General features: G+C 43.1%; 1 protein-coding gene and 1 pseudogene across 6 annotated transcripts in view; both read right to left on the minus strand.

The window, feature by feature from the left end:
* The window catches only part of LOC132018533 (peptidyl-prolyl cis-trans isomerase A-like), a 4,115-nt pseudogene extending 3,900 nt beyond the window's left edge, over positions 1-215 (minus strand).
* ATXN1 (ataxin 1) overlaps positions 1-21,151 on the minus strand; it is a 401,017-nt gene that overhangs the window by 236,260 nt on the left and 143,606 nt on the right. For all 6 annotated transcript variants that reach the window (XM_059399501.1, XM_059399500.1, XM_059399497.1 and 3 more), the window contains one exon: positions 8,455-8,583. The gene's annotated coding sequence lies outside the window, so the exon portion shown is untranslated. The remainder of the gene's footprint in view (positions 1-8,454; positions 8,584-21,151) is intronic.

Consider the following 21,151-nt stretch of genomic DNA (forward strand, 5'->3'; position numbering starts at 1 on the left):
AAAAAAAAAAAAAAAAAAAAAAAAAAAAGCCAAGAAGACACTTCATGGCGTCTGTGATTAAGAAACAGAAGCCAAGGAGACACATGGGCTGCCGCATAAAGGGAAGTTGGGCGCGCCAGCCCACGCTGATGAAGCTTTACCGTGTTTCACCTTTCCCGCTTCAAGCCTTCCTCCTTCAGCATCCTACTTACCTGCCTCTTGTTCCTAGCCTGCATGCTGCCCCGCCCCATCTCTCCCCCACGAATCCCCCCCAAAGGAGCATTATTAAATGTAACAAAAGAGCATGCCTTTTCGTTAGGCTGTTATTCAACATTGACTCCGAGAAAAAAGAAATTACTATAAAATGATGTGGTGTAAAGCCCTGAGAGAGAGTGGACAACTCTGTTATGGAATTCAATGGAAACATTTTGGGAAAATCCCATATACACAGAAGGGTGCTGGGCCAGAAAAATGAGGAGCAGGAAGAAAACAGTAATTCGTGAATATTTTTCAGTGTTTTCACAATAGATTTTTTTTCCCCTGTCCATGACTGGTTCTCTGGGGGGTATTCTAATAGGTGATCTCGAAGGTGATCACGGCCCGATACCTTCCTCACACCGCAAGCACACTGCACACTGACAGAAATAGCATGGAGCGGGTGTCAGAGTTCACAAAACATTTTTTACGCACTACCTCCTTGATCTCTCTCTCTCTCTCTCTCTCTCTCTTTTTTTTTTTTGTAGATTGTATTTATTTGAGAAACAGAAAGAAAGCACACAAGCAGGGGGCAGGGTAGTGGCAGGCAGAGGAAGAAGCAGACTCCCCATTGAGCAGGGAGCCCGATGCGGGACTCGATCCTGGGACCCTGGAATCATGACCTGAGCTGCAGGCAGCTGCTTAACAGACTGAGCCACCCAAGCATCCCTCACTTGATCTTGACAACACCCTATTAGATACAATTGTCTCCATTTTTGTAGATTATAAAAAAAAATCTCCTCAGATTTTAAGTGATTTCAGAGTTAGTAAGTTACACAACTGAAACTCAAAACCAGAATTTCTGATACCACGCATCATTTTTTCCCCATGACATGAATTTTACTTAATTCTCCCTGAATTCATCAGTTCCATTTTTATAATAGTATATAGTATGAACTTAATAGTATAATATAATATATATAATATACTAGTATAATGGTATGAACTCTGCTTACTGCCTAAAGACTGTATGTGCCTCTAAATGTAACTAACCCTTGAAGCCGTATATTTCTTTTTAAAGTTCTCTCTTTTCTGGTTAAATTAAAATGCCCACATTCCTTTAGCACCTGCTTCCTTCATCCCCAGAACCTCCCTTTTGAGAGACCAGATGTCCTATTATCAAATGATCTGATTATTTCTATGCTTTTTAAAAATGATTTGCTTTTTAAAAATTCTTATTCTTTGCTTTTTAAAAATTCCTATTCTTGCACACATTACTCAGTATTTTTCAATTTTAACCACTGCTACTTCCATGTTTGTTGAAGATTTATCATTTACTCCAGAAAGAGAGAAAGCACACACTGGAGGGACAGAGGGAGAGAGAATCCCAAGCAGACTGTACCGAGCATGGAGCTCGACGCGGGGCTCGATCTCAGAACCCCAAGGTCTTGGCCTGAGCCAAAACCAAGAGTCGGACACTTAACCGACTGCACCAGCCAGGCGCCCCTCCATGTCCTTGTTCTAACAGCTATCACAGTGGTTACCTTCTACCCCAGAAAAATCTAAGGAGTTCTACATGTTTATTCAACGGCCTTTGTCTAGCATGCACATTTCTTGAATTTTCCTTTCCGGCCACTGTTATTATGAAGACCCTTGAATGAAACAGAAGCGTCGTCTGCCAGCTCATTCTTCCTGAGCCTTTCAGAAGGTGCCTCAACAGAATGACTTCTCAGCATAGTACATTCTGATGTCATAGATACTGAACACGATATAATCCCTACGAGGGAGGCAAAACGAAAAGTAGCTCCAAACAGACAGATCTATTTATGTGCCGACACAGCCCGATAATTAGACCACTAGGAAAAGAAAGAGAGAGAAACTCCCCAGATGACAGCTTAATGGGATATCGGGCGAGACCCCTCTTTGGCGTGAGCGTAGGGGAGTGTTCACGGCGGTCAGCGTGGGGCTGCCAAGGCCGCCGGCCACACGGTCAACCTTAGCAATGATCGGGCTCCGGGCGCCCCACCCCTCCCTTCTTGCCGCCCAACTCCTCTTTCCTGCTGTTTTAATTGGATTATTTTGGAATCTGCTATTTCTGTCTCGCTCCTTTCCCCAAACTGTCATGTAAGTACTGCAGCTTGACTGTAACTCAGCTGCCAAATCCTACTCCCGAGACGGCTGTATTTCAGTGGCAAGTGAAGTGTTATTCCCTTGATATCATCTGAAACGCTAGCTTCAGAGGTTAAGCACCTGGGGGGGGGGGGGGGACACCTTTATGCAGGAAGGGAGTGTTTTGTTTTATTCTGTCTTATCATTCCTGGAGGAGCAGGTCATCAACTCTACCTGAGCGTGAACGGGGGAACCTACCAGAAAACACCGCACGCAGATACTCAAATGCACCAAGAGAATATAAAGACCCATTAGGACTTTTCCCAGGTTCTTTCCTACAGGGACTTCAAAGCCTTAAAACATCTAGAATGGAAGATGATGATCATTTTTAGAAGGGAAGAGGCCGCAGAGAGTAACCCATTCGTTACAGATATAATATTTGGAGGCGCAGCGTATGTGGACCTCCTGATCTTCCTGACCCCCAGGCCAAGGACTTACCAGCTGAACTTGGGTTCAGCCACAGACATGCACAAAGGATCACAGCTCTGCCTGGGGGACCAAAGACAGCTCCAGCTTCTAAAGCATGTGGTATCAGCACTAAATTTCTTGTTCTGTTTGGTGATCCTTGATTTGTTTTAGACACTTGGGATCTAAAGTTGATCTCTGTGAGCAAGAAACCAGAGTGGAAATAGAGGGAGAAGAAGAGTAGAAGCAGCAGCAGTACACGGCACCAGGCCAGGAAATGTGCAAAGGTCTGTATGTATATGATCTTCACAGTGACCTGTTGTCCTCACTTTAAAGAACAGGAAAATGAACGCTAGAGAAGACAGAATCTTTCTGAAGAGAAAACAGGAGGACCAAATATAGCCGCCAAGTCATGAACGCTACCTCCCCCAATTTTACTAAAACATGTAGTGAAATCCTAAATTGGAGGAGGTCTTGAGGTAGAGAGTCAAGGCGACTAAATGATCTTCAGGTTCCCTTCCACGTCCAAGTACTACAACATCGGAAGCTATAATACCTAACATTCTACAATTCAGAAAACGTGTTTAAATGTTTCCTCTCCGTTGATGAACTCTACAAGGGGGAAAAAAAACAAACAGCATTAATTTGAAAGGTACTCCAGAAAACTGACCCTTTGATATTTCTCTTTCTACTCACTGCTTACACTTGGAACAATGCAGTGTGCCAATGTCAAGGGCAGCATCAATGTAGTCGAGAGGAAAGGATTTCTGCAGCTTTCCATCTCAGGGTCCCAAAGACAAAATGGTAGGCTTTGGAGTCAACCATTTTCTTACATGTTTTCCTCCATCAGGTGACACAATAATCTACCTTATTTCATGAGGTAAAGGAGCTATGTGAAGGTCTGTGCATTAACAAAATCACATGATTTATAAGGCTTTCCAAGAATAAAGTGCTTTACACGGGAGTCTGGTAAATTATTTTAGAAACTCAAACACACTCCACAATAGTTTTGAAAAGCTAGGCCTACATCTAAAACACTATGTACTCTTGAGTCTTTGTCTCTACGTTTTTCATTTTGCTATGAAACACATCATTAAATGTTTCAAAATAAATACCTTCCCCCAAAGTGGCTATGAATTATGGAGGCTTTTTTTTTTTTAGGAACTGGAGTGGAATGCGGAAGAACATATCGATGCTGGAAGAGAAGTTTAGAGGAGATGTCTATTTTAAATATTTAACGAATAGCAATAGGGTTTTCTTAACCGTGAAAATGTGCGTTGCTGAGGTACTATGCAGAATGCATAGTATATGCATGTGTTGGGTAGTTGGGTGGGTTGGGTTGGGGAGTGGGATCAGTGACTAAAATGGGCAAGTCAAAGAAGGAAAAAGCATTTAGGTAAAATATATGGTAGAGGTTTGAGCCCCAGAAGAAAGCCATTGACCAGGGAGAGACAAAATAGAGAAAAAGCCACCCCCATACTAGTGACAGTCAATCCAAAGCCAGAAAAGAAGCTTTTACCAAACCCATGCTGGAGGCCAAAGAAGACAAAAGAAATCTCTTGAGCGGATCTTATTATTTAAGAGACCACTAAATCACCCAGGAATGGAGAGAAGAAAGTCAGAAGAACCACGAATCTTGTTTCTGGTTTCAGTCCCAGAAACAAGAAGAGCAGAAGGCCACCAAATACTGGAGAGGCCAAGATGTGACGGCCAAAGAGACTCTTTTGATCTGGAACTTTTGTCCGTTTCAAGTTAACCACGTAAAGTTAACTATGCTCGTGCACGGAAGGTGGAATTAATTGTATACTTAATCTCCCCTTATAACATGAATCATGGTGGATAAGGTAAGAAAAAGGATGTGGTTAATCAAAATCAGAATAAGGTACGCAGGTTCTGGTAAATCAACTCTTCCCCCCATTCTTTGGGTCGTGGCTGAACACAGCAACTGCCGCCATCTACCGTGGGCCGCCCACCCCTCCGTCTAGCACGTTCACAGAGTCGTAGACAACAACATATTCATTCCACGATGGTTTAAAATATGGCTTGCCAATCGCGGGCACCATTTCGATGACCTACCTACGTTGAGTCCGTAGCTGCTGGAATGTTCCCGGCCCTGACTGTGTGCATCCAAGCAGAGTACCACACCAGCTGTCTTCTCTCTCCACTTTCTACTCCGTTCCCAATCCAGTACTGCTGTTAGTAACCAACACCTCACGGCCAATGGCCGACCGTTCTCTGGTTCTTTCTGACTTTCAGATCAACAGGTCTTTCTCCATTGGGTTCTCTCATTTCAGATGCATTCTCTACCTCCTTTTAAAACAGACCAGTTCAGCTCCACGTCCACCTGAACTAGGTTCTGATGCTCTGGACGGTGCTGCCCTTGGAAATGTGAACACCCTTAGGGCAGGCTTCCTCTCTATCTTGTTACATTCCCAGTCTCTAGTGCTTAGACCCATACCAGTACATAGTACCCCTACCAAAGAGGTATTTGCTGGATGAATAAATGGGTAAAACAGGACTGAATGGAGTTAGAATGTGAAGACATGGTCTCAGCCTCTTATACTTCACTCTATACCAGCAGAATCCTCATCACCCCACAAGCCCCATGGGACTCTGCGAACTGAGTTTTCAACAGTGATCTTGACCTGGCCTTGCAGACAGATCTCCTCCACGATTGCAAAAAATGGTTTGGTTATAGAGATAAGCAAAAAGGATGGGACCACAGGTGTGAGGCCACAGCACAGTTAAATATGATGGGACAGTACCCCACTCTTCTGCCTTCCTAGAGAAGGTAAAGCCCTAGAGAATCCACATGTCTGCATTTCTGCGGCCCAGCCAGTGATCTGCAGCAAGGAAACGGTTTCTTCCTCGCTGTTTGAGTTCCTATTGATTCTGTAGTTCAGGAGGAGTTCAAGTGCTATCCAAATACCAAATGTTCCATATGGCAGTGCCATTACCGTTCTCACCACCATGACGTCCAGCCTTCCTACCTACGCCCGTGAGCTGCCTCGCTGAAGTCTGGCAGGACACTGCGAACTCTTTCCCTGACCCATATTTGCCGACACACTTGACCTCTCTCCCTTTATGCACTCACTCATTTAATCAAAATAACGATGTATGTGTACAAACACAAGTTGCATTTTCTTATTCGCTCTCACGATCATTTACAGGAGAATAATTTATGAGCCATTAAAGAGGAATTCTTAAGCTAAACTGTCTTAATTAGGAACTCAGAGGTTCCTCCTCGTATTGAAAAATACAGAGCTGTTCAAATTAGACTGTAAGCGTGGGCCAAAGCAAACGTGCGGATTCACACGCAAGGGTTGCGGGGCAGGCCAGTGGAGAGCGTTAGCCGAAGCTCGCCGAATGGCCTTGCGTTTGTCTCGCTAACGTCAAATCATCTGTTGCCTCTTCTTCCTTCTATTTTTCAACTGACTGATGTAGCTAAAGGATGGAGGCACCGCACAACCCCACAGGTTTCCCTTCTGTGTTTATGTGGGATGCAACATATGCTTCCTAACAGCTGGGGGTGGGGGGGGGGTCTCTCACTCTACCTTCTCGTTCATTTAATTAGGGAAAGGAAGCTTGTTTATCGTGGGGGAAGAGATGGGGCATACGGCTCACGCACGGACCAGATGGAGATTCTCCACGTGCAGCTCAAAGAGTCCAGGAAGCCTGCCTGACCTGAGGCGCTCACTGGGGGACAGGAGTTAGGCAGCCTGCCCTCATGCAAGGGCTGCTCCCAGGGTCCCACGGGCCAGGGGACATCAACAGATGTCACCACTCTGTGGGTGAATGGCTCTCTCTGACTTGCAGACTTTGGTCGGACACTTTTTCCAGAACTGCGATGACTCCATTAATTCAAATTAAACCCATTTAGAAATATATTACACATTGGGGGGTGGGGATGCCAGATGAGGATGAAAAGAAAGAGGCAGAAGAAAAAAGTAACAATTTTTGTATGTGTGCAAACAAGACTGAGGTACGCTATGTTTAAGCGTCATATTTTGCTTTCTTTTTCCATTTATCCTAAGCATTTTCTACTATCATCAATTATGGTTCTGAAATGGGATTTTTTAATAATTTTCAACATTTCACCTATGTTTTGTTGCAACCACACCCAAGGAGGTAAGTACTATTATTCTTCAAATTTTATAACCTAAGATACTAGAGATGTGAAGGAAGTTGCCCAATGTCACACCTCAGGAGAACAGCAAAGCTGGAATTTGAATCCAAGAAATCTGGAGCCTTCTCTGTGGTGATCTGCAGCCCCTGAATCGTGTGGAGCTGTCATCATCACATTGACTCAGGCTCCCGACGCTGGGCAGGTGCATGCATAAATAAATATACACACATACCTGTACTTTTAATTTCATAATAATTTCAGATCCATGTTTAATGTGGGCCATGAGCAAATACTTCTACTAAGAAATGAAAAAATTGAAAAAGAATTGCTCTCTGGTGATACTGTGGTTGTTGAAAAATACTTGGCCATAAAAAGGGGGAACACAAAATTCTCTAGGACCCTTCCGTGCCTTCTCCATTTAAGTATTATCTCACCGATGTAAAAAACTGGTGAGTTTTATCCATGCTACTGTCTATTGGAGGAAGGTTCTTCAAAACAGTATGAATTATAAATTTACAAATAAACACCTCCTTGCACAAAAATAAAATAAAATAAGACCGAGGGGGGCCTGGGTGGCTCAGAGGGTTAAAGCCTCTGCCTTCGGCTCAGGTCATGATCCCAGGGGCCCAGGATTGAACCTCACTTTGGGCTCTCTGCTCGGCAGGGAGCCTGCTTCCCCCGCCCCTGCCGGCCTCTCTGCCTACTTGTGATCTCTCTGTCAAATAAATAAATAAAATAACAGAAAATAAAATAAAAATAAGACAGAGATACCATTTCTCATAATCAATTGGCAAGACACTTTGTTTTCAAAATTCTCAGCACTGGCAAAACTGTATGGAAACGTACTCTCATATACTGCCTCTGGAAATATAAACTGGTATGACTTTATAGAAAAAATGATTTGGCAACAAGTAGTATCAAAAAGTCTTAAGACTCGAAAACTTCTAAACTCTCCGATTTACTGGTAAGGCAGTATCCTAAGGAAGTCACTAGTAATGGCAACTGATATAAAGCTATAAGAACATTCATGGTAGCAAAAAAGCCCCCCCCCAAAAAAATTACAGACACCCTAAGTGTCCAATAGAGGAGATCAATTAAATAAATTTTAGGATATGCATTCAATGGTCCACTGTATATAATCATTAAATATCATGCTATAAATATATATCCATTGGTATCAAAAGATATTCATTATTACATATTCAAGAGGAACAAAAAAGTTAGGTAATAGTACATATTATATTATTCCCTACTGCTGTCGGATGGTCATTTCTCCCAGCTGAGGTTATGAACACCATCATCAGAATTCTCTCTTTCTTATCAATGCTTTATCATCCATCCTAAACAGTGATCCCGAAATAATTAGAAGCTCTTTTCTTTCCCACACAAAAAGCAAGGGTTCCATTTTTACAAGACAGAAAGAATGAGTACCCGGAGAATATGTGAATCTCTAGGTGTACATTTAAGTAGTGGGTTTGTGTGTGCATGAGACCAGGTAGGCAAACATCGTCAGCACTACCTTGGGAAACTTATACTAAATGACAGTTGCTTTCATAGTTAAAGATCTGGGAGGTCTTTACCTGTACCATGTGCTTTCATCACACTGGAGACACATAAGCAGTCAGTTCCTTCCCCGCAGATCTCTCCACACCGATTTTGCTGGAGTGGAAGGGGTGGCAGTTGAGAAACTCAGGGTAAAATGGCTAGACCTGTAATTATAAAAACAATTTCCCACTGAGTGAGGCAGCTTTCTGTGGCCTTCATTCACATCAGCTGAAGTCACAAAAAAGAGAAACATAGTTGCATAATCTCTCTCCTGCGGGCTTCGCACACCCACACCCACAATTCTGATGGCAGAATGTCAAGAACTCAGCAAGCAGGCCCACGGCTGGTCCTCATCTCCGGGGATGGAAGCTTTCTGGCCATCTTCTAAATTCGGGGATGTCCCCATCAAGATGATGTCGTTCTCTCTCCTCCTTCCCTAATGATTCCAGAACTTCAGAGGAATTAAAAAAAAAAAAAAAAAAAAGTTCTCCTCCAGAAAATGTCAGCAACATTACAGAATTTGATGGTGTCTTAAGATTCCTTCCAGCCACAAGGGAAGCAAATTTGGTACCTGCTTTTACCATAACAGCCCAGCATCCGCTTTCACAACTGTATGTGTCTCCCTGTGGATGGCTGAGGTCTAGCATGCTATTGGTGGTAAAACTCCAAGTCCTCACTAACGTTTACTGAACACTTACTATGTTCTTGGCTTTATGCACATTACCCCCATTGTATTGTATCCTGCAAAGTAGCTAGCAATCATTACTCAAGAGATCTGAGTGTTCGGAGAGCTAGCAGGTGTTAAAGCCAGGATTTAAGCCAATACTGTGCACAGAGGCCATGTTTATAATTCCAGGACTGTACCATCTCTCCCAAATTGATCCTGCTATCAACATGCCTGCATTTATTATAAAAACAACTATCAAATTGACACCACCTTATTTTTTTCCCACCGAGTTGATATGTTACATAGGTCTTAGCATTACTCAGTCTTTTTGGATGTGGCTACCCTGCAATTTTAATTCCCAAGCTAAACTGAAATCAACATGTTCCTATTTCAATCAAGAGTAAATTCATAGTTATTTTAGTCAATTAAAAATGCCAACTAATCCCAAATCCAGATGTCAAGCCACAAAGGAAAAACCTAAAATCCAAGTCCTCCCTAAATGGCTACATTTTATTGGAAAGAAGACAGATTAACAAAATCAAGAGCCATATGTGAAGCCCTAATTTAAGATATGGAAGTAAAGAAAGGAATTTCTATATTTTATATGTCTGTGGTTTAAAAAAACACTTAAACATTTTTACCTATTTACAAATTCTGTATACTAGAGGTTTTCAAATCACTGCAACACAAAACAAATGTGAGCACGTCAGGAAACCAGCAAAGTTACTTGTGGGTCACATATTAATTTCCCTTTTAGCCATGTGTGTGTGTATTTCTTTGGACTATTCTGGTGATATCTCTGTGTTTTTGTGCATGCCTGTCCCTTTGATTAGCATGCCTTTTCCATCTTGCCAACTAGAAAATGCCTACTCATTCTTCAAGGCCAACCTCAAACCTCAATTCCTTACGATATCCACTCCCCACCCCCACCCCCCACTACCCAGTTGATATTTCCTGGAAGTTCAAGCAGTGGATTTTGCCCTCCCCTGCTTTCCTAGCTCAGCAATGGGCACCAACATCACCCTGACATCCTCCTCTCCCTAATCATGCCCTACACCCAACCAACCAGTCATGGATTCCACCACCAGCACACTGCCTTCTACCTCTCCCCACCAGCACCACCCCTGCTCTAGGCCACCAAGTAGCACGGCTCACTGGAAATTTGCACTGGCCTTCCAAATGGTCTCCCTGCCCTTGCTCCTGCCACCCTTCAGCCTACTCTCCTTCTTACTGTAATGAAATGACTTTCCATTGAGCTAAATTCCTAATGTGGCCAGCAGGGCCCAGTTAGGGTCCAGTCCTTGTGTTCTTTTGCAGCCTGCACTCCTCCAGCTTTTCCAGCTTTCTTTTAATTCCTAAAAAGTACTTTGCTCTCCTAGGCCTCAGGACCCTTGCACATGATCTCCTCTTCACTAAGACTTCTCCCCAAATCACCCACCTTCTTCAGATGACCTTGTACTCTTTTTTCCTTCAGATCTCAGCTCGGCCCTCTTCCCATTGGGGGAGCCTTTCCTGACCTCCACCAGATCACTACCTCCTACCACATGCTCTGATGGAAACACTTTGATTCTTTTTTTTTTTAATACCAGTCACCTTTTTAATTTTGCCTCTTTTTAAATTTTTTTCTAGATTCATTGATTGCTTGTTTCTCCTACTAACTAGTAAGCTCCAGGAAAGCAAAACTGTGTATGTTCCTGCCCACCCTTTACCCTCAGTATTCAACACATGCTTGGCACATTAGAGACACTCAGTAGAAATCTGCTGAATGAATAAATGAGAAAAGGAAGGAGAGAAGGCGGGAAGAAGAACATCCTTTATCATAATTTAATGAGTGTTTGCTGAATTAATTTCCTGATGGCTTCTCAACACACAGAATGTAAGGTCCGCATTCCTTCGGACAGGATGCGAGATTCCTTGAGATCCGACCCCAGCCCGCCATGTCCCTGGTCTGGTAGCACTTCCATCCCTATGGCTTCCGGACCTGACCAACCCTGCCTTGCTTTAGCTCCTCTCTGTACCCTAATCTTCTCTGTCCCTTTGGCACATCATTGTTTCAAATCCATTCTTCAAGTCTCAGAAATAGGACTCCTCTCTGTGAAAACCTCTCTGGTACTTTCTAGGAAGCTGGTGCCCATTCGTTGCCCATTTTTCTACAACACCCTGTACTTTCCCTTTTAAAGCAGTTATCAGGGGCGCCCTGGGTGGCTCAGTCGGTTAAGTGTCTGCCTTTGGCTCAGGTCATGATCCTAGAGTCCTGGGATCGAGCCCCGCATCGCAGGGAGCCTGCTTCTTGCTTGGCCTGCTGCTCCCTCTACTTGTGCTCTCTCTGTCTCTCTAGTGAATAAATAAAATCTTTTAAAAATATTAAGCAATTATCATATTTTCTTGTACTTTTATCTTAAATGAGTCCACTTCTCCCAATATACTGGAAGTCCCTTAAAGGCAAGGGACTATACTATCTCCAGAGTTAAACACAGCAGCCTATAACACACAGTCTACAAATCAGTATTTGTGAATGAACAAAAGAACATATATACATAGATATATATACACGTACAAACATGTATATGCATATATATGCCATATACATATACAAACATAGCTATTATGATACATACAAATTTCATATGTGCAAAGCTTCAGAGTTGAGTATTTAAAATGTTATTTTTTAATTTTTTTAAAGGTTTTATTTATTTATTTGACAGACAGATCACAAGTAGGCAGAGAGAGGAGGAAGCAGGCTCCCCGTTGAGCAGAGAGCCCGATGTGGGGCTCAATCCCAGGACCCTGGGATCATGACCTGAGCTGAAGGCAGAGGCTTTAACCCACTGAGTCACCCAGGTGCCCCTAAAATGTTATTTTTTAAAAGATTTTATTTATTTATTTGAGATAGAGAGACACTGAGAGCATGAGTTGGGAGAAAGTGGGAGAGGGAGAACTAGGCTCCCCACTGAGCAAGAAGCCTGATGCGGGGCTCGATCCCAAGACCCTGGGATCATGACCTGAGCCGAAGGCAGATGCTTAGCCAACTGAGCCACCCAGTTAATATACTTATTAACATAGTATATTTTAATCATTACTAAATGTGAGATATAATGGTTATGAATTCATCTGTAAAGTGGGCCTAAGAACACCTCCTTTGACTGAGCAGTTGGGGAAATTAAATCATATAAGTAAAATATTTACAACAGAGCTCAGCATTCTAGAAGCACTCCATAAATATTAATTGCATAATCATTATCAGTATCAACATTGTCATTAGGGCAACCAACTTGAATTTACAATCAAAGCTTCAAATTTAACAGTTTTATTGGCCAACACTTTTTCCTATTAAAACATTAATTAGTATTACTGTCTCTGTAAGGCCATAAAAATGGCTGAAGTTTGCATCTAGTAAACTAGGGATAAAGATGAGTTTTACTATAGCTAAAAGACAAACTGTTCTTTCAGTAATCTGCCACATATGTGGAGAGATACAAAAGCCTCAACAGAAGAAATGTATTTCTATATAAAAATTATCTATAAAATCTAAATGATTGAAACAACAAATCTTATCCTTCCAATGCTATTAACATTCAGCTGAGATGATTAGAAGTGCTTACTACAAACTACTTCTTTTGCTTAAAAAAAAAAAATGATGGAGATACAAATTCATCCCTTTCTTCTAATTACTGGACAGAGTCATGATTTGATAAATAAATATTCCCTATAAGCCTAATGAATAGGCCATAGATGATTAGCAAATTCATTCCATGTGTCATCTATCAGATGCCGTTCTGATTTAGAATTGCTGAAACGTAAGGACACAGACTGTGCAAAGGAGAGAAAAACAGGCAAGGCAATTTTGTGACAGTTTTTTGGAAAAAAAAAAAATGTGAGAACGAACTGTTTACAAGTGTTGCCAGTACACGCTTGAGCAGAATGAACTGGTAATACTTTACCTTAAGAAGCAAACTTTTAATTTGGCCCTTTACCATTCTCTCTCCTGCATGCTGGCCCAAAGGCATAATAAATGCTAAAGTACTGCAATGTAACGTACCAGCATTATTGCATTTTGAGATTTCTGTTCTCAGCTCCTCTTGAGCTCTGTGATACAGGAAAAAGCAAGTCAGATTTCTAACTGGGGCTCACCCATTTTTTGAAACAAACTAGAATTACAGAGCAAAAGTATTATAAAAATGCTAAATTCTTAACTTCTAATTGTTTTACCACTAGAATATGAAACTACTCTTCAACTGAGTTATGATTCTATTCGTTGGCCACAACCACTGGGCACTTTAACGTAATGCAAACATACTGTTCTTTTTTTTTTTTTCTTTTTTAAAGATTTTATTTATTTATTTGACAGAGAGAGAGAGAGAGATCACAAGTACAGCGGGGAAGCAGGCTCCCTGTTGACCCAAAGGCAGAGGCTGAAACCACTGAGCCACCCAGGCACCCCAAATATGCTGTTCTTTATAACATAATTAAGGTGGAAAGGTTGAACAAATTGAGGGGGAAAAAGTCTCCATTTACTTTATTTTTATTTGAATTTACTATTAATTTCATTAGCATGATGCTTGTGTTTGTGTCATAAAATCCGGTGAAATCTTAGGAATTTATAAGGCAAAATTCCTCTTTATGCTGGTTCATCGACAGTTGGGGATGTCCTTTGCACTCATTCAAATGTTACTCCTGCTTTAAGATATAGCTCAGATACCACTAACCTCACTTCCCCTAGGACATGCCCCCACACATACCCTATTTGTCCAACGTAATGTTTCCCTCTCTCGACTATGAGGCCCTGAGAGTCACTGACCATCTCTCCACATTTTCCCTAACAACCTACATAAGGTTCCTGGTGCATAAAATGTTCTCAGTTGATTCTGGCTCGAGGTGTCAATGATTACACACACTTCGATACTCTCAATGCGGTGGTGAAAATGCCGCTAATTGTGATCTAAAGTTAAAGGTTAAAGTTTAAAAAAAATTTTTTTTCCACTTTTAGTGAAATGAAACTCTTAGCATTTTCACTTCCAGATGTACTGACATTACATAAATGATGTCGAAACTATTTTAGACAAGAGCCACGCTGCACATTTTCCTGTCTGAGAATTAGTCTGAAAAATACCACACTACACGGGGCGGGGGTTGGGGGGGGCGCTCTGGTGTCCTCGTGACCAACGCTCAGTTGGGTATTGATTCCACGCACTCATGTAATGGAAATCAGAGTCAGGCTCCCCCTCTGCACACCAGCTTGTCACACCTTCCTCTGTTCAGCTTCTGAAGACGGAGCTGACGATTCCCTGGGGACAGCTGCCCTCCCCTCCTGGACCTGCTGCCCCTCCAGCGCGACGCGTCTCGGCAGTGGAGAACTTCGGGACCCAAGACCAGCCCTGGCGTGCATTTTCCACTTTGGTTGTAATTCCTACTCCCACGTGGACCAATTTCTCGCAGATCTGCTGTTAATTCTGCAAGACTGAACCTTTGAGCCGGTGACACTTTGCCTGGCTGCGTAACAGATTACATCATCGCACACATGCCAAATCCCCCCTCACTCAAAAGGCCATATTTTGTTCGGGAAAGAACAGTGGGCAGCAAAAGAGCAAGTTTCTCGTAATAACCCAGCCACGCCAACTGTCCACATTTGGAACCATTTGTCACTGTTGAGGCAATAAATATGGATTTTCCAAAAGGTCACCAAGCCTTACCTGCTGGGTCCTCTTTCCTCCATCCCCCAAGATTTTCGGGGTGTTCACAGGAAGGAAGGAAGTGGGGGTTTCTGTGTGTTGTCTTCTAGCTCATTCCACTTAGTGGTTACTGTCAGCCTCGCTTTATACCCCACGCCACCCAAACGACCCTGGGGATTTCACTGTCGGACTAGACCTTCCCAACCACGCCTGTGTGATATAAAGACCCCGGGGACTCTACTAAGAAATGGGTAGAACGTGAAAGTAACAAGAAAAAATTCTGACTTGTGTTATACGTTATCACCTTAAAAATATTTGTATTTTTAACATGTATTTGCCCACATGGTAACAACAGTTAATACTACTCTATAATATATAAGGATATGGCTAAGAAAGGTAAACCCTGACATCTCTTCACAGGTAAAAAAGAAAAACAAAAAACAATTTTTTTCTTTTTATTTTTTGTATCTATATGAGATGTTAGCTGTTAACTAAACTTATCATGGTGATCATGTCACGATATATGTTAAGTCAAACCGTTACACAGCACTAGGACCCTAAACTTAGACCACTGCCATATGTCAATTCTATCTCATAAAAATGGGGAAAAACTTTCAATCCAAAAAATATATATTTGTATTATGCACAATTTGAAACTTCCATGAGAATACAAGCCATGTGTATATAATCTACAAAATGTAACAACAGAATGTTCATGAATCTACCATCCTATTCAAGACATTGCTGGCAGTGCTGCATACCCCTATTTGCAATTTCCTTAAGCCCTTCACCAAAGGTAACCACAACCCTGAATTTTATATGTATCATGCCCTAAAATACACAATTTAATTTTGTGCTTTATAAACCATTCTCTCCTATTACATGGAGTCTTCTGGGCCTCAGTATTTTTTCACACCATGCTGTTTCTAGTATTTAACTATGGTGTTGCAAATAACCTGTGCTCTATTCATTTTTATGGCTGTATAATACTCCCTTGTGCCAGTTTTTCAACACTCTACTTCTGATAGATTTAAGACACTTTCAGTTTCTAGTGTTATTTTTAATTTTCCCCCTATTAGAAACAATGTGGTTTCCATTAGAAACAATACAAAGAAGCCAAGTTTCTCTGGGGTGCTGCCTAAGGGTAGACTGGCTGGGTCACAAGGCATGTGAACATGCAGACTTAGCCAACACCGCTGAGCTGTTTTCCAAAATGGCTATGCTAATCTGTGGTCCTAACAGCAGTGTATACCACCAGTCTTTAAATCATATTAAAATCAAGAAGAAGGGCGCCTGGGTGGCTCAGTGGGTTAAGCCGCTGCCTTCGGCTCAGGTCATGATCTCAGGGTCCTGGGATCGAGTCCCGCATCCGGCTCTCTGCTCGGCAGGGAGCCCGCTTCCTCCTCTCTCTCTGCCTGCCTCTCTGCCTACTTGTGATCTCTCTCTGTCAAATAAATAAATAAAATCTTTAAAAAAAAAAATCTTTAAAAAAAAATATAAAAAAAAAATAAAAAATAAAATCAAGAAGAAGGGGACGCCTGAGTGGCTCAGTGGGTTGAGCCTCTACCTTCGGCTCAGGTCATGATCCCAGGGGCCTGGGATCGAGACCCGCATGGGGCTCTCTGCTCAGCAGGGAGCCTGCTTCTCCTCATCTCTCTCTCTGTCTGTCTCTCTGCCTATTTGTGATCTCTCTCTCTGTCAAATAAATAAATAAAATCTAGGGAAAAAAAATCAAGAAGAAGACCTATTTAATGTAATTTTTAAAAATTTTACTTGGTAGCCCCAACTTATCAATATCCACAAAGAAATAAACATCCTACACCTGTCACGTTGGTGAATTTATACTTTACTCCTCACTAACCATAACAAGGGAGAGCTCCTTCCCAAGATAGGTTTATTTCTTCACCTTCAAATGTGCATTAACTGATAATTTAGAGTGGATGAGGATAAATAATCTGAAAGTTCCTCATGGCCGTATTTCCCAATCATTTAATTCTTAAGCAAGGTGGCTACCAATGGTGTCAAAGAGTGTGAACCTAGAGTACATTATGTTCCAGAGACCGAAACTGTGTACTGGGAATAGGAAGTCACGTAGGACCCTAAAACACACAACACTACGGCAAATTGAGAGAATTCCTTATTTCCTTCAGTATTAGAGAGAACCAGAACTGATATTCAAGAGATGAAGAGCTTTATTAGCTTTTATTTCACAATGGCAGAATTTTAAAAATTGGATATTGACAGCTGTAGGCATAGAGGGAAAGGTTTCTTCCCTCTCCCCAAAACCAGAATCAGAGCATAAGGCTCCTGACCTTTGATCCTGGCTCAGAGTGTGAATGCCACACTAGTCAGTTCTGGATCTTTCCCTGTCCAGTAGCAACAGACTAGGCTGAGGCCCCGTGGAGAGTTAGCAAATAAAGGGCATAAGGAGAAGCAAAGACAATGAACAGAACCTCTTTTTACTGAAACAGTAACAAGGGACAGCACAAGTGCACAGCAGACAGGGAGGTGAATCACAGAGGAGCTAGTCTACTTTCTGTAACTTACATGAACCGAGGTGTATGAAACATAGCTTTTGGCCAATATTGTTGTCAACAGTTTTGACTTTCTTCCCCACAGCATCCGTTATGGGTCATAACCACTATCTGAATTTTAAATTATCCTGACCATGTTTCTGCATTCTTTCTCTGCTCTGGTCTCTTTCTTACTGGTTAACCCCAATAAGCAAAGAAATGTGTAAGAGGCAGACAGCAAGGGGACCAGGGCGGGAGGCGGGGCGGGGGGGGGGGGGGGGAGGAGGAAAAATCAAAGGCTTCAACTATAGGATGCATGTCTCTGAAACACTGTATGTGATAAAAAGTCAAACAACCAACCAGTGTTATCAAGGACTGTTAAGTGTGCGTGTGTGTGTGTGTGTGTGTGTGTGTTTTCTTTCTGGCATCTACAGTGAAGTCTTCTGTTTCTTATTATATTCTCTCACTGTTTTAATTAAGTAGGGCCAAGGGGCCTTATACTAATCACACTGGTAGTGCCTTTACTTTTTAGGCCAGTAAGCTGGAACCTAGCCAGGGAGTATAAAAAAGAGTGAGCCTTTCCTTCCTGGTCAAGAAAGCCCTCCGACTCCCACTTACTTTGATAAGTGTGGTAAACAAAGCAATTCTATTTGATATTTAGTATCTGGTGCTGGAAGCATTTTTTTTTTACATTAAAAAAAAAAAGTGTCTGGAACCTCAGCTGAAACTCCAGATTGAAACAACTTTCAACCTGGGTAAAAATATTAAAATAAAATTTGCCTTTTTAAAAAAATTTCTTTAATATTTTATTTTTAAGTAACCTCTACACCTAGTATGGGGCTCGAACTCAAAACCCCCAGTTCAAACCTCGCATGCTCTACCCACTGAGCCAGTCAGGTGCCCTTCAAATCACATTTTAAAGGAACCCTTTGTAACAGGGTAATGGAAAGATCCTATTCAAACACAATCATCTTCCACAACTACAAAATGCTTTGATTTAAAATGACTCTGTATTCCGATTCGCAAGGGTGTCTGGTTTTTATTCCGCGACTAGATTACCTTTTCAGGAGAATTACTGTACTTCGTGGTACGTGCTTAATGAGGGACTAATTAGTCCTCCTCCCATCCCCATAAACTCCTCCGGGAAATGAGGTCAGCGCCCACTTCTATGCCCACAGCAGCAAGTGGAGGTTACCGCAGCGGCACAGAGGAGCCCTTTTCCCAAGGCAGAACCTGTATGAAGACACATCTCCAGCAAGGGCTATGCCCTTCACTGTCAGGCACAGAGTACCAAAAAAAGGCGAAACATTTATTCTAAGGTCTTGCAAAGGCGCTCTTTCCAGCAAGCCGGACCACCCACCCACCCACCCGTTCAGCTCAGCTCCTCCCCTCCCCCTCCCCCCACCCTTTGCTGCCACGCCCCGCTCCCTGATTGGCTGTCCGGGGGCCGAGGCGCACACCTCCGGGCGTGGGGCGGGGCCGGGCCAGGGGCTCCGCCTCCCTGGCCCGCCCCATCTGCATCCCTGCACCCGCGCAGGAGCGCCGCCGCTCTGGGACGCGCGCCCGCAGCGGCTGCGTGGCAGCCCGCCAGGGGCTTCAGCTCCTACTCCTTTCTACAAGAGGCATGGTGAGCAAATTAGAGGTTATGAACACCTCCGGTGGAAGGAGGAAAATTCCTCTGGGCTCTGTAAGGGAACTTCGTCAGCAGCGAAGTGTCTCCAGGGTACAAGACGGATGTGCTCACCCACGCCCCTTAGCCCTGCTGAGCATGTAGGGACCGCGCCTTCTGCCGGTCACCATGACGGCAGCAGGGCAGGAAAGTGTTTCTTTGGGAGGAATGTCTCCCGCAGCTCTCTGATGAACACCACAAAGCTCCCTTCAGTGGAAGGGGAAGCATAGACCTCAGTGCAGGGCTGCCAAATCCTACACTTAGGAGAGAAGGCTGCAAGTCAGGTATCTGCGCTCCCGACACCGTTCAAGTGTTATTAGGAAACCAGGAAAGCACACATCCCTGGCCAGCAGAGCAAAGAGAAGCCACCGAGTTCTCCACACTGCTGGAAACAGAAGCGAGCCGTCTAGGATTCAGGAAAAGAAAGAAAGCGCGTCCAGAATGATGCTTTGATGCACATGACAGAGCTTGTCACAACCGGCTGCCAGGTTGGTACTGTGGAAGGCCACAGCCCTCCAACAACTCAGGGATACCTGAAACTCTATAATTAGAATCTTTCCTTTGGCTTAAGGATTCTCTCTTTAAATGTAGGAATAATATGCTACCTTGGAAGTGGAATATCAAAGAAATAAGAAAGAAAGAAAGAACTACACACATATATGGAAAGAGAACAGATTTTGAATCAAAGCTAAGTACTTATCTTAGTTTTACTGTAACTTTGGGGAAGTTATGTATTAGCTTGACTCTCAAGTTCATCAGCTGTGAAGAGAGACAAACACCTGCCTCAGAAAGTTGGTGCAAAGATAAAGTTCAATTATGTATATAAAAGTATGCGGCCCAAACCACACGCAGAGCAGACATTCAGAAACTGTTTTTTTTTTTTTTTTCCTTTCCAGGAGGTCAGAGCAAGGGAGTAAGTCAGGCCAACACGAGGACGCTGGCTTCCAGATGTGGAAATGATGTGAACGGGTCAGCAAAGATGGGGACGGGGCAGCCGGAGAGCAAGAGACCTGGGGCCAGACAAAGAGTCTGCTTCCCAAATGTGAAGTCAGCTTTGCTCCAGGGCCTGTGGTGGTTGCAAGCGGACATGTATTTGCAATGCTGGCTGGCTGGAAAGAACATGAACTTAGAAACCAGCCTCCACCAAAGAGCCACGCCTCACCCTTCTCAAGGCTCTCCTTGCTTGGTGTCCAGCTGGGGTGATGAGGTGTTGTGTACTACAGCATCACCTGCACGGGCGTGGAATCAGGTGAAACCCTGACCAGATGCCACGTGGGCCAGCAGAAGATATGAAGTGCAGTTTCCAACTTGTTGAAGCCCAGCAATGGCAACCAGATTCCACCAACCAACAGGCCAGGTGAGCGGGGCTGGAGACCTCCTTCCTGACTTACCAAGGACTGGTGCCACACCAAACTGCATCGCCATGGTTTTCTTTTCCTGTGTGTCCGCCACCTCATGCTCACGGAGCATCCCTTATCTCACACTGAAGAGCCAGCTTTCATGGGCTTCCAAAAGCACAACTAAGCAATTTCACAATCGCTCAGGTGAATGAACCACACAGGGCTAAAAATGATAGGCGGGGAGGGCTCTAGAGCCGGCTGACACAGAAATATATTTTTATGAGGAGAAGACCTTAGAGATCCAGAAGGCCACTATGCAGAAGACAAACCCTCCAAAAATTCCCTTCTGTAATTGCTGCCCATAAAAAACAAGATTAGCCTGAATAACAAAAAGGGAAGAGGTATTTTTAGTAATAAACAGTAACAGCCAACACAAGTAACAGTGACATTGTTTAGAAACGTTAATAGGTCAAGACTCCAGCCCTTCTACTCCCCCAAAAGGCCCACCTAGAGCCCCATGGGGTGTGCACAGCACACTTTGGAGGTCACAGATCCGGCAGCGTTTACTGCTGCTGGGTTACTGGGGTGACTTAAGCAGGTTAGACTTTACAAAATTTCAAAAGGCAAAAGGGGAAACAATAATAGAACAGTACACAGAAAACTTGTAAGTGGTTTATTGTGCTTTTTTCCCCCCTTAGACAACTGCCGTGAAAGATGGGCCATTAGTTTCTATCTAATAATCAAGATGAATAATCTTGGAATCCTCCATTCTGTGTATTATCTGTAATAAATGTTTTGAATTCCAGTTGACCTTTCCCTAACCCCCTGGTATACTTTTGGGCTTTTCATCCTACGTTCTATGATGAGCTGTGTG

This window comes from Mustela nigripes, chromosome 5 (genome assembly GCF_022355385.1).
Source record: "Mustela nigripes isolate SB6536 chromosome 5, MUSNIG.SB6536, whole genome shotgun sequence".
NCBI classification, from domain to species: domain Eukaryota; kingdom Metazoa; phylum Chordata; class Mammalia; order Carnivora; family Mustelidae; genus Mustela; species Mustela nigripes.